Consider the following 16,061-nt stretch of genomic DNA (forward strand, 5'->3'; position numbering starts at 1 on the left):
AGCTCAGTACCTTCAATATCATGTGATGAACACACACTGTTCTCCCATTGGCTGGAGGATGGAAGGCACTTGTTCGCAGCTTGTGGATTCAGAGCAATCGACACAACTGCTTCATAAGATCGGACATGCTCTGTAACTGACGTGTCCAGAAAGCCAAAGGTGAGCAAACAATTATTTACTTACAGTTTAGCAGTTGTACTAGATTTTTGGCCAGGAAATGCAATCATTACTACACAACATGAGAAATGGTCAATTATATTCAATATGTATTTATTTCCTGCTGGTGTTCCATTAAATGGGCCTAAAATATTGAATCCAAACATTTTGAAAGATTTAGGTTCTTCCAGTAGACAAACATAATGGAATCGGTTGGTGGCTATGGCCAGCTTGATGCACAGAAGGTACACAGTTCCTGACATATTTGCTTGATATTTTGTTTTCTAATCCTCCACCAGAATTTTTTGGCAGTTCATCTATCAGTTGCATCAGCAATTCGAGTCTTTCGCCATTCAGCAGCTCTCCTGCCCAATGTTGGTAGAACTGCAATTTTTCTACTCAAACTATTGGCATTAGCATACCTTTTTCCTGGGCACTTAGATGGAGTGCCCACATTGTTAATCTGCTGTAAGAGTCCTTCAAACCTAATAACCGCTTGAGAGCTGTGTGGTCCATCACTAACTTAAACTTTTGGCCATATAAATAACAGCAGAAGTACTCAGTACCACAGATTACTGCCAGCATCTCCTTCTCTGTCATGGAATAAGTTTGCTCTACTTTGTTCAACTGTTGGGATGTATACGTTACAGAGTACTCTTTACTATCTACATCCTGTCCTAGGACACATCCAGAATCAGTATTACTTGCACTTGCTTTAAAGTATTGAACACCATCTGACATTCAGGAGACCACCTAAGTTTTGCTTCTTTCCATAAAAAAGGTTCAAAGGTCTGTGAATTTAAGCAAAGACCTATATGAATTGATGATGATGATGATGATGATGATGATGATTACAGAAACTGATGAAACGTTGCAACTGTTTAACTGTGCTCAGTGGCAAACTGGTGAGACCGAGCATGAATCTGTTCTCTATCTTTTTCGCTGGTTGTATGCTGAAAATAATTTACATCCATTGCTGCAAAATGACATTTATCAATGTTTAGTGCTGTTCTCAGCCTTTTAAATACCTCCTCCAACTGTCGTACAGTTCTTTGAAAACACTATTATGTCATCAAAGTAGATCATTGTTCCAGTTTCAATCCCCTAAGTACAACATCCAATAATCTCTGAAAGATGATGGGTGCATCCTTGAGCCCAAATGGCATTAAACAATTTCAGAAGTGACCTCCCGAGATGGAAAAAGCTGTCTTTGGTCAATCCTCTGGTACCTCTGCTATCTGATGATATCCTCTCTTTAAATCCATTGTGGAGAAAGTTATGCTGACCCAAGTTGTCGAGAGTCTCTGTAATGTTTGGGATCAGCTATGCATTGGAGAGCATTTGTGCATTGAGGTAGCGGTAGTTACAACAAAATCTGTATTTTTTTCGTGCCATCTGGTGACTCTTTTGGGATCAAAATTACCCATGTCTCCCAGGGACCATCACTATACTCGATGATACTGTCGGCTAGCTGCTAGTCAAAAAAATTCTTCCATTCAAAACTCAATATCTGTTCTTGTACACTGGAGCATTACTCCCTGTTGGTATTCCATGTTGAGTGAGTGACGTTGCTGGTAACAGACCACACGGAGTAAACAAATCTGTGAACTGCAATAACAAAGCTTCCATTGCTCCTCTATCATTTCCCTGTAAATATTTCCTTTGCTCATGTAATTGATATTAAGTGACAGTTTGCTTGCAGCAGAGGTCCTCACTTGACCTGTCTATATCATCTTCCTCAAGAACATCCAAGTCAGCCATTAGTAAAGCTTTTGGCAGACTCAGTTCATCCTTGCCAAAATTATCAAGTTTTACCAGAACTGTAAAAATCTCCATCCACATCACTGACACATACAATACTTCTGTGTACAAAACAGTGTGACTTACCCAGTTTGTTGTTAGTTTACAGTGGCTCTACAATATATAATAAATCCTTAAGTAGGTCCATACCTATGCTCGCCTAGATCAACTTACTTGTACCCTGCAGTACTGTATCATGCGAACTGTTCTTAGGTGTCAGTGTCCACAGTATATTGGTACCACCTTCATGATTGACGAATGATGTGACAGTGTAACACTCACCACCGTTGCACCTGGTGGAAACAATGTCTTACCAAATTCAATTGTACACTGTGAAAGGTCAATTTTTGCACGTTGTTTAACAAGAAAGTTGAGTCCCACAATCGCACGGTTTACATTACCAACACACTGCAATACTTCTACTTGTTCTTGGAAACTGAACAGTATTGTCTCCAATGACTTCACATCATTATCACCTACTCTGCATAACCTATACCATGGTGAACATTTTTTCTTTCTGCCCAAGAGATCCAGACTGACTACCGACATGTGAGATTCCGTGTCCACCAGAAATCAATGTTCTGCCATGTGCCCACATCTAAAACACTTCACTTTAGAAGATAAAACACCATGATCACTGTATATTTGTATCGTAATATCAGTCTCCTCCAATTGCTTATCAATCCTAATGGCAGCAGATAAGTCTAAGTCACTTGGGTTCTCCATTCTAAACCTCCGTGACATATAAGCAGAAATAACTCTTTAGAATCACATGAAGAGCCCTGTTCTCTGCCTCATGCAGAATCACTCTCTCAGCCTCTGCATTCTACGTTGGTCATACATTTGCTAGTTCAGTTTCCTAATCCTTTCAGAGAAGGATTCTACTGATCAACTATATTTCTGCAATAGTCCATTGAGTTTCTCCCATGAGAACCTCATGCTGTCCCACTTCCAGTAGTGCTGTATTAGACCATTAGCGAGTTCATCAAACATTTTAATGTTTTGAGGCTCTTATGGTACCTTATTTTATTTATTTATTCAGAGTCATCAGTCTTCTCACTGGTTTGATGTGGCCCACCATGAAGTCCTCTTCTGTGCCAACCTCTTCATCTCAGAGTAGCCCTTGCAATCTATAGCCTCCATTATTTGCCGGATTTTTTCCAATCTCTGTCTTCCTCTACAATTTTTACCCTCTACAGTTCCTTCTAGTACCATGGAAGTTATTCTCTGATGTCTTAGCAGATGTCCTACCATCATGTCCCTTCTTCTTGTCAATGTTTTCCATATGTTGCTTTCATTGCTGATTCTGCAGAAAACTACTTCATTCCTTACCATATCAGTCCATCTAATCTTCAACATTCTTCTGTAGCACCACGTCTCAACCGCTTTGATTCTCTTCTTTTCCATTTTGCGCACAGTCCATGTTTCACTACCATACAATGCTGTGCTCCAAACATATGTTCTCAGAATTCTATCTTTGATGCTAGCAGACTTCCTTTGACCAGGAGTGCCCTTTTTGCCAGTGCTAGTGTGCTTTTTATGCCCTCCTTGCTCCATCAGTTAATGGTTATTTGGTACCTAGGTTGTAAATTCCATAACTTCATCTACTTCGTGACCATCAATCCTGATAAGTTTTTCGCTGTTCTCATTTCTGATGCTCCTCATTACTTTTGTCTTACTTCAGTTTACTCAGTCCATAATTTGTGCTCGTTAGACTGTTCATTCCTTTCAGCAGATCTTATAATTCTTCTTCATGTTCACTGTGGATAATAGTTTCATCAATGAATCCTATCATTGAAATTCTTTCACCTTGAGTTTAATTCCAATCCTGAACTTTCTTTTTTTTTCCATCATTGCTTCTTTAATGTGTAGACTGAACAGCAGGGATGAGAGACTACATTCCTCTCTTATACCCATTGTAATCTGAGGACTTCATTCTTGGTCTTCCACTCTTACTGTTCCCTGTTGGTTCTTGTATGTATTGTATGTTACCCAACTTTCCTTATAGCTTAACCTGTCTTTCTCAGAATTTGGAACATCTTGCATGATGTGACATTATCAAACGCTTTTTCCAGGTTGACGAATCCTATGAACGTGTCATGATTTTTCTTTTTTCTTGCTTCCATTATCAATTGCAATGTCAGAATTGCCTCTCTGGTGCTTTTATCTTTCCTAAAGCCAAACTGATCAATACAACCTCAGTTTTCTTTTCCATTCGTCTGTATATTATTCTTGTCAATAACTTGGATGCATGACACTTGTCAGCTCTTGCAATCTTCTGAATTGTGTGGATGATGTTTTTCCAAAAGTCATATGGTATGTCGCCAGACTTAAACATTTTACACACCAATGTGAATAATTATTTTGTTGCCACTTCCCGTAACAATTTTAGAAGTTCAGATGGAACCTTATCTATTCCTTCTGCCTTATTTGATTTTAAATTTTCCAGAGCTCTTTTAAATTCTGATTCTAATATTGGATCCCCAATCTCTTCTGTACTGACTCCTGTTTCTTATTCTATCATGTCATCAGACAAGTCTTGCATATCATAGAGGCCTTCAGTGTACTCTGCCCATCCGTTCACTCCCTCCTCTGCATTTAAAAGTGAAATTGCTATTGCACTCTTAGTGTTACCCACCTTGCTTTTAGTTTCACCAAATGTTGTTTTACTTTCCTATATTCTGATCCAGTCCTTCCAACAATCATTTCTTTTTCGTTTTCTTCACATTTTTCCTACAGCCATTTCGTCTTAGCTTCCCTACACTTCCTATTTATTTCATTTCTAAGGGACTTGTATTTCCGTATTCCTGTTTTTTGTGAACAATTTTTGTACTTCCTTCTTTCATCTATCAAATGAAGTATTTCTTCTGTTACCCATTGTTTCTTAACAGTTACCTTCTTAGTACTGTTTTCCTTTCCAACTTCTGAGAGTGCCCTTTTTTAGAGATGTCAATTCCTCTTCAACTGAACTGCCTATGGAGCTAGTCCTTATCGCAATATCTGTAGCTTCAGAGAACTTCAAATGCATCTCTTCATTTGTTAGTACTTCTCCATATCCCACTTCTTTGTGCACGGATTCTTCCTGACTAGTATCTTAAACTTCAGCCTGCCCCTCCTGTGGGTTCGGGGGTTAGAATAGGCCCACGGTATTCCTGCCTGTCGTAAGAGGCGACTAAAAGGAGTCTCAAACGTTTCGGCCTTATGTGATGTTCCCCTCTTGGGTTTGACCTCCATCTTTCCAAATTTCCGTTGTTAGTGCGTGCCATTTGGGGAAGGACGCCTTATGTGGTGTTTTTCTATTGGTCCATCATGCACCACCATCTTGCATGCTACCTATTGTCGTGTGGCGGGATTTACACCCACCGTCTTCTGGGTTGCTTCCTTCTCATCTTGTGCGCAATCCCCTTCTTCGCACCCCCGACAACTGTGGACCCGTTCAACACCTAAAATCCAGCACGGTAGCCAGTTTGTTGTGGTGGGGTCGTCATGTACCCTCTTGGTGGTAGCCCCCTGCCCACGCAGGGATCGCACTACAGATGCCAGAGCTGTTTCCTCCCCATGCATGCCAAGGAGTATGTGCCCATCTTGTCTGGGGCACGGGGACTCCGGGCAACGGGATATCGGCCAGGTACCCGTTGCTTTGGCTGGGTGGCACCCTTGGAGAGAGTCCTCATTCGGAGTAGGTGGCATCTGGGCGGATGTGGCGCAATGAAGCGCAATAAATCACACCAAGCTGGTGGTCGCACGGCCACCAGCATCTCTAAGCGAGGCAGAGTTGACTTTGATGCTACGCAATATGACCCTCAGTCGTTCCCCTCGTTGGCTGCGCCATGGGAGGGACGCAGATCTAGTGCCAAGCGGGAGCCTTACGTACCACAATACCTTGTCTGCAGCAGGACTGATGGTGACTCCTTTCTTACGACGAAGCCTCTGTTTTTTGTGGAACACCTGGAGGATAAGTTTGGGGAAGTGGCCGGGTTGTCTAAAGTGAGGAATGGGTCCATCCTCCTCAAGACGTCCTCCCCAGCCCAGTCACGAGCGTTGCTCTTGTGTGATAAGCTGGGTGATGTCCCTGTTACCGTCACTCCCCACAGTAGCTTAAATATGGTCCAGGGGATTATTTACCATCGTAACCTCTTGTTACAATCCGACGACGAGCTGAGAGCCAACTCGGAACGATGTGGTGTACATGTTGTCCGTCGTGTACATCGAGGACCCAAGACTGACAGGGTGGCCACCGGTGCCTTTATCTTGGCCTTCGAGGGTGATGTCTTGCCCGAGAAGGTCAAGGTAATTGTTTACCATTGTGACGTCAAGCCATACGTCCCTCCCCCTATGCGGTGCTTCCAGTGCTGGAAGTTTGGGCACATGTCCTCCCGTTGCCCATCCAGCGCCACATGTCGAGATTGTGGATGCCCATCTCATCCCGATTCTCCATGTGCGCCTCCGCCTGTATGTGTCAACTGTGGGGAGCACCACTCTCCATGCTCGCCGGATTGCCCCGTTCTTCATAAGGAGCGGAAGATAATGGAATTTAAGACCCTGGACCGGCTTACTTATCGAGAGGCAAAACTGAAATATGAAAGGTTGTATCCTGCTTCCATTCGAACATCTTATGCTGCAGCCACGTTATCGTCACCCACGCGAGCGACGGTTGTCGCCTCATCTGTGCCGCCTTCAGTGGGCCCTTGGGGCCGTGCATCTCTGTCTGCCACCCTCATGTCTGGGGGCAAGCCTTCCTCTGTTGCCCCCTTAGCAGTTGGGGGCAAAACCTCTTCTGTCGCTCCCCCCACGCTTACTTCGGGAGTGACATCTCCAAAACCGAAGGGCTCGATCCCTCCCCTCCTTCTCTGCCGGCGTTGTCTCTGCCGGTTCCTCTCTCACGGAAGGGGTCCCTCGGGGCTCACCCTTCTTCCGTTTCTTCTCCTACCCAGCCGGATGTCAGCCAGTGGCTGAAGGTTCCGCCACCTGCTGGTCGTAGGGCTTCTGCGTCGTCGTCAGCTTCCGACGCTCCTTCGGAGAAGCTCTCCCAGCCCTCTCACCCTAAGGGCAGACGCGAGAAGAAGGAACGGAACGTGTCCAAGCAGAAGGACGTTCAGGCGGTTTCAGTGCCGCCTGCTGTACATAGTCCTGGCTCCGGGGATGAGGTGGAGATCCTCGCCTCTGCCATGGATCTCGCCCTCACGGAACCCTCGGGGGCCTTTCCTATGGCCACAGCTGACTCTCCCCCGGTGGCAGCAGTTGGCTCTGAGGCGCCGTCTGCCTCTTAGTCGCCTTCACGCCCTCCCAGTCCCTTACTGCTTCCACTCTCCAGTGGAATTGTGGCGGTTATTTCCGCCACCTGCCTGAGCTCCGGATGCTTCTGAGTGCTTCCCCTGTTCCCTGCATTGCTCTGCAGGAAACTTGGTTTCCAGCAATACGGACCCCCGCCCTTCGTGGTTATTGGGGATACTATAAGAACTGTGCTGCCTGTCAACGAGCGTCAGGTGGAGTTTGCCTCTTTGTTCACCACTCTGTCTGTAGCTCACCAGTACCCCTTCTGACGCCTTTAGAGACTGTCACTGTCAGGGTTGAGCTCTCGCCGGCTATTACTGTTTGCTCGGTTTACATTCCTCCGGATGGGGAGCTCCGCCGACATGTCTTGGCTGCGCTGCTGGCTCAACTCCCGCCACCATTGCTGCTTCTGGGCGATTTCAATGCCCACAACCCTCTCTGGGGTGGGACTGTCTCCGATGACCGCGGTCATGCTGTGGAGCATGTGTTGGCTCAGCTCGACCTTAGCCTCTTGAACACCGGTGCTCCCACGCATTTCAGTGTGGCCCATGGCTCGTTCTCGGCCATCGATCTCTCTCTTTGCATCCCCGGACTTGTCCCATCCCTCCACTGGAGAGTGCATCCTGACCTGTGTTGTAGTGACCATTTTCCCATCTATTTGTCAATGCCCCAGTGTCATTCTTCTGGGCGCCTGCCCCGCTGGGCTCTCCACAGGGCTGACTGGCCGGCTTTTACTTCCGCTGCAACCATTGAGTCTCCCCCACAGGGTGACATTGACGAGGCGGTCCGTGTCTTAACCACGTCAATCATCTCGGCAGCAGAGGCTGCCATCCCCCGCTCTTCTGGACTCCCTCAGAGGAAGGCTGTACCCTGGTGGTCGCCGGAGATTGCTGAGGCTATTCGCGACCGTAGGCGAGCTCTCCAGCGTCATAGGCGGCACCCGTCTCTCGAGACCCTCATCGCCTTTAAGAGGCTCCGTGCCTTGGCCCATCGTCTTATTGCACGGCGTCAGCAGGAGTGCTAGGAGAGGTATGTCCCTTCTTTGGGCTCCCGTGTCTCCCCCTCGCTCGTGTGGTCCCGGATCTGGCGTATTTATGGATACCAAACCCCTATGGGTGTCCCTGGGATCTCCTTGGACAGCGCTGTCTGCACGGATGCTGCCGCCATTGCTGAACACCTTGCCGCGCACTTTGCTAAGAGCTCTGCGACTGCAACTTATCCCCCTGCCTTTCGTTCTCTCAAGGAGCGAGCCGAGCGGACGCCGTTATCATTCCACACGCGTCGTTCTGCAAAAGTACAATGCTCCTTTCAGCGAGAGGGAATTCCTCGCTGCCCTTGCCAATTGCCCTAATACAGCACCAGGACCAGACTGCATCCACGCTCAGATGCTGAACCATCTCTCCAGGGACTGCCAGAGCCACATCCTCACCATCTTTAACCGCATTTGGAGCGAGGGCGTGTTCCCGTCGCAATGGTGAAAGGGTCTTATTGTCCCCATCTTGAAGCCCGGTGCGGACCCACTGGCGGTGGACAGCTATCGTCCCATTACCCTCACCAACGTTTTGTGCAAATTGCTCGAACATATGGTGGGGCGGCGTTTGTGTTGGGTCCTTGAATCGCGCGGTCTCCGCGCTCCATCCCAGGGTGGCTTCCGTCAGGGCCGGTCTGCTGCGGACAGTTTGGTGCAGCTGGAATCTGCTATCCGTACAGCCTTTGCCCGACATCAGCATCTCGTTGCTGTATTTTTTAATCTGTGGAAGGCGTATGACACCACATGGAGGCATCACATCCTTGCTACGTTGCATGAGTGGGGTCTTCGTGGTCAGCTCCCGGCTTTTCTTCAAACCTTTCTATTGCGCCGCTGTTTCCGGGTGCAAGTCGGTGCCGCCTTTAGTTCATCTTATACACAGGACAATGGGGTCCCGCAGGGCTCGGTGTTGAGCGTCTCCTTATTTCTAGTGGCCATTAATGGTCTGGCTGCAGTTGTGGGGTCGTCGGTGTCTCCTTCTTTGTATGCCGATGACTTCTGCATCTCCTTTAGCTCCACGACTACGGGAGTCGCCGAACACAGGCTGCAAGTAGCCGTTCGCAAGGGGGCATCATGGGCTCTGACTCATGGTTTTCAGTTCTCTGCAGCCAAGACTCGAGTTATGCACTTCTGCAGGCGTCGGACTGTCCACCCTCATCCTGAACTTTACCTAGACGGCCACCTGCTTGAAGTGGTGGACACTTGCCACTTCTTAGGACTCGTCTTTGATGCCCGGCTCACATGGGTTCCTCATATTACTCAGCTGAAGCAAAAGTGCTGGCGGCACCTCAATGCCCTTCGCTGCCTGAGCCACACATCTTGGGGTGCAGATCGCTGCACGCTGTTGCGATTATACAGGGCCCTTGTGCAGTCCAGGCTTGATTATGGGAGCCTGGCCAATGGGTCTGCATCACCCTCAGTGTTGACGTTGTTAGACCCCATACACCACTGTGGGGTTCGGCTTGCAACTGGCACTTTTCGTACGAGCCCCGTGGATAAGTCTACTGGTGGAGACCGGGGTTCCCCCGCTGCGGATTCGCCGCCATCGACTGCTCGCCGACTATGCTGTCCACGTGCATTGCTCGCTGGGCCATCCCAATCGTCGCCTGCTTTTCCCTGCCATGGTCCTCCATCTGCCCGAAAGGCGACCTAGGTCTGGGCTTTCCATAGCTGTCCACGTCCAGTCCCTGCTGTCGGAACTGGGGTCATTCCCTCTTCTGCCTCCCTTCCGGGTCCGTGCACCTATGCCTCCCTGGTGTTTGCCCCAGCCGTCAGTCCGTCTTGACTTGGCACAGGGACCCAAGGACTCGGTTCCGCCTGTGGCCCTCCGTCGCCGTTTTCTTGCGCTCCTCGCCTCATTTTCGGGCTGTGAGACTGTCTACACTGATGGTTCCCTGGTTGATGGTCGCACTGCCTACGCTTTTGCTCACGCTGCCCATGTTGAACAGCGCTCCTTGCCGGCTGGTTGCAGTATTTTTACTGCAGAGCTGGTGGCCATATTGCGCGCTCTTGAGCATATGCGTTCCTGCTCAGGTACGTCCATCGTCATCTGCAGTGACTCCCTGAGCGGCCTCCAGGCCATCGACCGCTGCTATACCTCTTCTCCTCTGGTGTCCTCTATTCAGGAGTCTGTTTCCGCCATTACCCGTTCTGGTTGTTCGGTGGTCTTTGTTTGGACGCCAGGTCACGACGTTGGCATAACGGGGAACGAACGTGTTGACAGGCTGGCCAAAGGGGCGATCGATGCCCCAGCTTTGGAGATCGGCCTCACGGCTCGCGATCAGCAGTTGGTGTTGCGCCGTAAGGTGATTGGGATGTGGACTGCTGAGTGGCGTGGCATGACATCCCCGAATAAACTGCGGGCTGTTAAGGAGACGACCGATGTGTGGTGCTCCTCCCTGCGGGCTTCTCGCAGGGACTCTGTCATCCTGTGTCGGCTCCGCACCGGCCCTACCTACCTGACGCACGGCCATCTTTTGCGTCAGGAGGATCCCCCCGTGTCGATGTGGATCCCGGCTGACGGTCGCCCACATTTTGCCCACAGAAGCTCTCCTTCTGCAAGGTTTGCAGGAGAGCTTCTGTGAAGTTTGGAAGGTAGGAGACAAGGTACTGGCGGAATTAAAGCTGTGAGGACGGGGCCTGAGTCGTGCTTGGGTAGCTCAGTCAGTAGAGCACTTGCCCGCAAAAGGCAAAGGTCCCGAGTTCGAGTCTTGGTCCGGCACACAGTTTTAATCTGCCAGGAAGTTTCATCCAACTCTGTTTTGATTTGTGCAGCAGTCCAACCCTTCAAATGAAAATGTTTAATAATAGCACAAAAATAATTTTCTCCATTTTTAATTGCAGTTTACACGTTGACCAATACACATGGTTGTCAACAATGAACTGTATGCTGCGCATTGTTGAAATTCTTTATAAGATCCTTGCAATAATCGAGCTTACCAACCATGAAGGCACAACAAAAATGTTCCATTCTTTCATGGAAATTTACCAGACTCATCAAACCATCCTCGTAGAATGAAATAGAAATAACACAGGACTATGTGTAACTGTTAGCAAGAAAATAGGAATCTAGGGAAACTACTATGAATAAAGTAGTGAAAGGATTATCATAGCCATGACAGCCACAAAGCCCTGATCCACAATAGTATACCAGGGAGCAGTGAAACTGGCAGCTGTAGTAGTAGGTTTAGAAGGTACCCTTTCCACTTTTCCACATGCTTCTGTCACTAGTATTCCCATCCTGATTCTCAGTCATCAAAAATCGGAAACTTTTAGCCCGCTTCCACCAAACTATTACAGTCGTGTCAGCAGCAGCATAAATAAACCATGTTAACGATAGGTGTTCATTTGGATGGAGAGAGTGAAACAATGTGGATGGGATAAAATAAATTATTCAGTCTATTAAGGGAGATGAAAAAATATTATGTGGAACTGGAATTTGATGGAAGGAAAAGAAAGAGAAGGAAAACAGTGGAGCAGTGACTTGGAAGGGGGGAGGGGGGGGGGGAGATGACAGGAGGAGCCACCTGGTAGAATTTTGCAATTTTTACCCTATGACTAATCTTAAAACATAGACTAAAGAAAGAAAAACTGACATTTACAGCATTTTAAAAAAAAAAAAAAAATCTTCGGCAATGTTATCTGGAATACACTTTGAAATTCTGAAGTTATCAGAGATAAAATACAGAGTATGGAACATTATCTACAACTTGCACAAATACCAGGTGGCAGCTGTAAGAGCTGGACATGAAATGGAGGAAATAGCTGAAAAAGGAGTGAGAAAGGGTTGCAACTTATCCCCCATTTTATTGAATCTGTATATAGAGCAGGTGGTATAGGAAACAAGAGAAATTTGGGAAAGGGATAACAGTTCTGCATGATGAAATGAAAACATTAAGGTTTTACAGATAACATTGTAATTCTATCAGAGATGACAAAGGACTTGAAAGATCAGTTGAATGGTTTGAATAATGCCTTGAAAAGCGGTGGTAGGACACACATTAACAAATGTAAAATGAGGTTAACTGAGTGTAATTTAATTCTATCAGGTGATGCTGGAGGAACTGAAATAGGAAAGAAGACTTTACAAGTAATATATAAGTTTTGCTGTTTGGATAGCAAAGTAACTGATAGTATCAGAAGTAAAAAGGACATGAAATGTGCACTGGCAATAGCAAGAAGTGTTAACAAAAAAGAAAACGCCAAATACAAATGTTAGCTAGCCTTTTCTGTAAGTGTATGCCTAGAGTGTAGCTTTCTACATCATCTACATCTATATGCATACACCACAAGCCACTGTGTGGAACATGGTGGAGGGTACTCTGTACCTCTATTAGTTGTTCCATTTGCAAATAGAGTGGGGGAAAATGACAGTCTATATACCAGCATACAAGCCCTAATTTCTCTTATCTTCATGGTCCTGATGTGGAGTGTATGAGTGACAGTAAAATCATTCTGCAGTCAGCTTCAAATGTCCATTCTCTACATGCCTTCTATGGAAGTGGAGTGTGTACAATAAGTATGTACAAGAAGAAAAGCTCTTGAAATGTAGAGTTACAGAAGAATGTTGAAAATTAGATGAGTAAACCAGGTAACTAATACAGAACTGCTGAATCTGATAAGGGAAAAAAGTATTGAAAAACCCTACCATAAGAGGGGAGTGGGAGAAAAATTATTTTTTGTGTGTGTGTGTGTGTGTGTGTGTGTGAGAGAGAGAGAGAGAGAGAGAGAGAGAGAGAGAGAGAGTGAGTGAGTGTTGATTGGGGGGGGGGGGGGGGGTAAAAATTGGACAAATGCTTGAATACAATAAGTATGTTACTGTGGACATAGATTGTAGTAGCAATGTAGAGATGAAAATACTTGCACTTGATAGACTATACGGAGAGCTGTTCCAAACCAGTCTCTGTTGAAGGAATATAAGTAATAAGTCACTGTATAAATGAGATGCCGAGTTATTAGTAAGTGTGTTTGGAGGGGGAGGGGTTGCATATTCAAGCTCTGTATTGATGTGCTTGTTGATAGCTCAATGCCTCAACTGTATGGTGAGCAATTACCTTTACCCCTTTCCATTAAAAATTGCTGTTAGTTTTATGTAAGCTTTAAAACCAAGTTAAAAGTAAATATTGTGTAGTCTCTGCTGGAGTAATACTCAAGGTCAATAGCATTACTAATGTAGTGACAGAGAAGCTAAATGAGTGTAACAAAAGACCATATAGTCAGCAGCTAGTTTCTTTGTTTCATAAGAGAGAGGAAATTTGAAATTGCACTGATAAGCGCAATATTTGTTTAATTAAAACTCGGTGAACAAATGGGAGAATTTAGGAAATACTGTAATCACATTCATATTATTGGTGTAGATAATGTGAGGACCCCCCTCCCCCCATGAGCCATGGACCTTGCCGTTGGTGGGGAGGCTTGTGTGCTTCAGCGATACAGATAGCCATACAGTTGGTAGAACTGCAACATAGGTATCTGTTGAGAGGACAGACAAACATGTCGTTCTTGAAGGGTGGCAGCAGCCTTTTCAGTAGTTGCAGGGGCAACAGTTTGGATGATTGACTGATCTGGCCTTGTGACATCAACCAAATCGGCCTTGCTGTGCTGGTACTGTGAACGGCTGAATGCAAGGGGGAACTACAGCTGTAATTTTTCCTGAGGGCCTGCAGCTTTACTGTATGGTCATATGATGATGGTATCCTCTTGGGTAAAATATTCCGGGGGAAAAATAGTCTCCCATTTGGATCTCCAGACGGGAACTACTCAGGAGGATGTCGTTATCAGGAGCAACAAAACTGGCATTCTGTGGATCGGAGTGTGGGATGTCAGATCTCTTAATCAGGCAGTAGGTTAGAAAATTTAAAAAGGCAAAATAGATATGTTAAAGTTATAGTGCCAATTAGTGAAGTTCAGTGGCAGGAGGAACAAGACTTCTGGTCAGGTGAATACAGGGTTATAAATACAAAATCATATAATGGTAATGCAGGAGTGGGTTTAATAATGAATAAAAAATGGGAACATGGATAAGCTGCTATGAACAGCATAGTGAACACATTATTGTAGCAGAGATAGACATGAAGCCCTCGCCTACCACAGTAGTAAAAGTTCATATGCCAACTAGCTCCGCATATGATGAAGAGAGTGAAGAAATGTATGATGTGATAAAAGAAATTATTCAGATAGTTAAGGGAGACAAAAATTTAGTAGTAATGTGGGCCTGGAATACAGTTGTAGGAAAAAGAAGAGAAGGAAAAGTAGTAGGTGAATACGAAGTGGGAATTGGGGGTAAGGAACGAAAGGGGAAGCAGCCTGGTAGAATTTTACACAGAGAATAACTTTATCGTAACTAAATCATAGCTAACACTTGGTTTATGAATCTTGAAAGAAGATTGTATACATGGGAGAGGCCTGGAGACACTGGAAGGTTTAAGATTGTATAGTGGCAAGACAGAAGTTTAGGAACCAGGTTTTAAACTGTGAGACTTTTTAGAGGCAGGTGTGGACTCTGACCGCAATTATGAATTGTTGATTGAAACTGAAGAAACTGCAAAAAGGTTGGAATTTAAGAAGATGGGACCTGGATAAACCGAAAGAACCAGAGGCTGTTTTGAGTATTAGGGAACGATTGAGAATAATGGGGGAAAGAAATACAGTAGAAGAAGAATGGGTAGCTTTGGCGGATGAAATAGTAAAGGCAGAAGAGGATCAAGTAGGTAAAAAGAAGAGGGCTAGTAAAATTTCTTGGGTAATTTAATTTAATTGGTAAAAGGAGAAAATATAAAAATGCAGTAAATGAAGAAAGCTAAAAGGAATACAAACATCTCAAAAATCAGATCGACAGGAAGTGTAAAATGGCTAAGAGGGGATGGCTAGAGAACAAATGTGAGGATGTAGAAGCATATATCACTGGGGTAAGATAGATACTACCTACAGGAAATTAAAGAGACTTTTGAAGAAAAGAGAACCACCTGTATGAATATCAAGAGCTCAGATGGAAAACAAGAAAAAATGGGAAAGCAAAAAGGTGGAAGGAGTATAGAGGATTTATACAAGGATGATGTACTGGAGGGCAATATTGTGGAGATTGAAGAGGATGTAGATGAAGATGAAATGGGAGATAAGGTACTGCGTGAAGAATTTGACAGAGCACTGAAAGACCAAAGTAAAAAAAAAGTTGACAGCATTCCATTTGAACTACTGATAGCCTTGGGAAAGTCAGCCATGACAGAACTCTCCCATCTGATGAGCAAGATGTATGAGACAGGCAAAATACCCTCAGACTTCAAGAAGAATACAGTAATTCCCATCACAAAAAAGCAGGTTTTGACAGGTGTAAAAATTACCGAACTATCAGTTTAGTAAGTGATGATTGCAAAATACTAACATGAATTCTTTGCAGACAAATGGAAAAATTGGTAGAAGCTGACCTCGAGGAAGATCAGTATGAAATCCATAGAAATGTTGGAACACACCAGGCAGTAGTGACCGTACAACTTAACTTAGAAGATAGGTTAAGTAAAGGCAAACCTATGTTTCTATCATTTGTAGACTTAGAGAAAACTTTTGACAATGTTTACTGGAATACTCTCTTTCAGATTCTGAAAGTGGCTGGGGTTAAATACATGGAGTAAAAGGTTTTGTATTGAAACCAAATGACAGTCATAAGAGTTGGGGGACATGAAAGGGAAGCAGTGGTTGAGAAGGGAGTGAGACAGGGTTGTAGCCTATCCCCAATGTTATTCAATCTGTATATTGAGCAAACAGTAAAGGAAACAAAGAAAAATTTGGAGTAGGAATTAAAATCCAT

The 16,061-nt window shown here is 45.4% G+C and overlaps 1 protein-coding gene across 3 annotated transcripts in view; it reads left to right on the plus strand.

Moving 5' to 3' along the window:
- LOC124794765 (glutamyl aminopeptidase-like) overlaps nucleotides 1–16,061 on the plus strand; it is a 278,588-nt gene that overhangs the window by 134,866 nt on the left and 127,661 nt on the right. The window lies entirely within an intron of this gene.

The sequence above is a fragment of the Schistocerca piceifrons genome, chromosome 4 (assembly GCF_021461385.2).
Source record: "Schistocerca piceifrons isolate TAMUIC-IGC-003096 chromosome 4, iqSchPice1.1, whole genome shotgun sequence".
In the NCBI taxonomy this organism is placed as follows: domain Eukaryota; kingdom Metazoa; phylum Arthropoda; class Insecta; order Orthoptera; family Acrididae; genus Schistocerca; species Schistocerca piceifrons.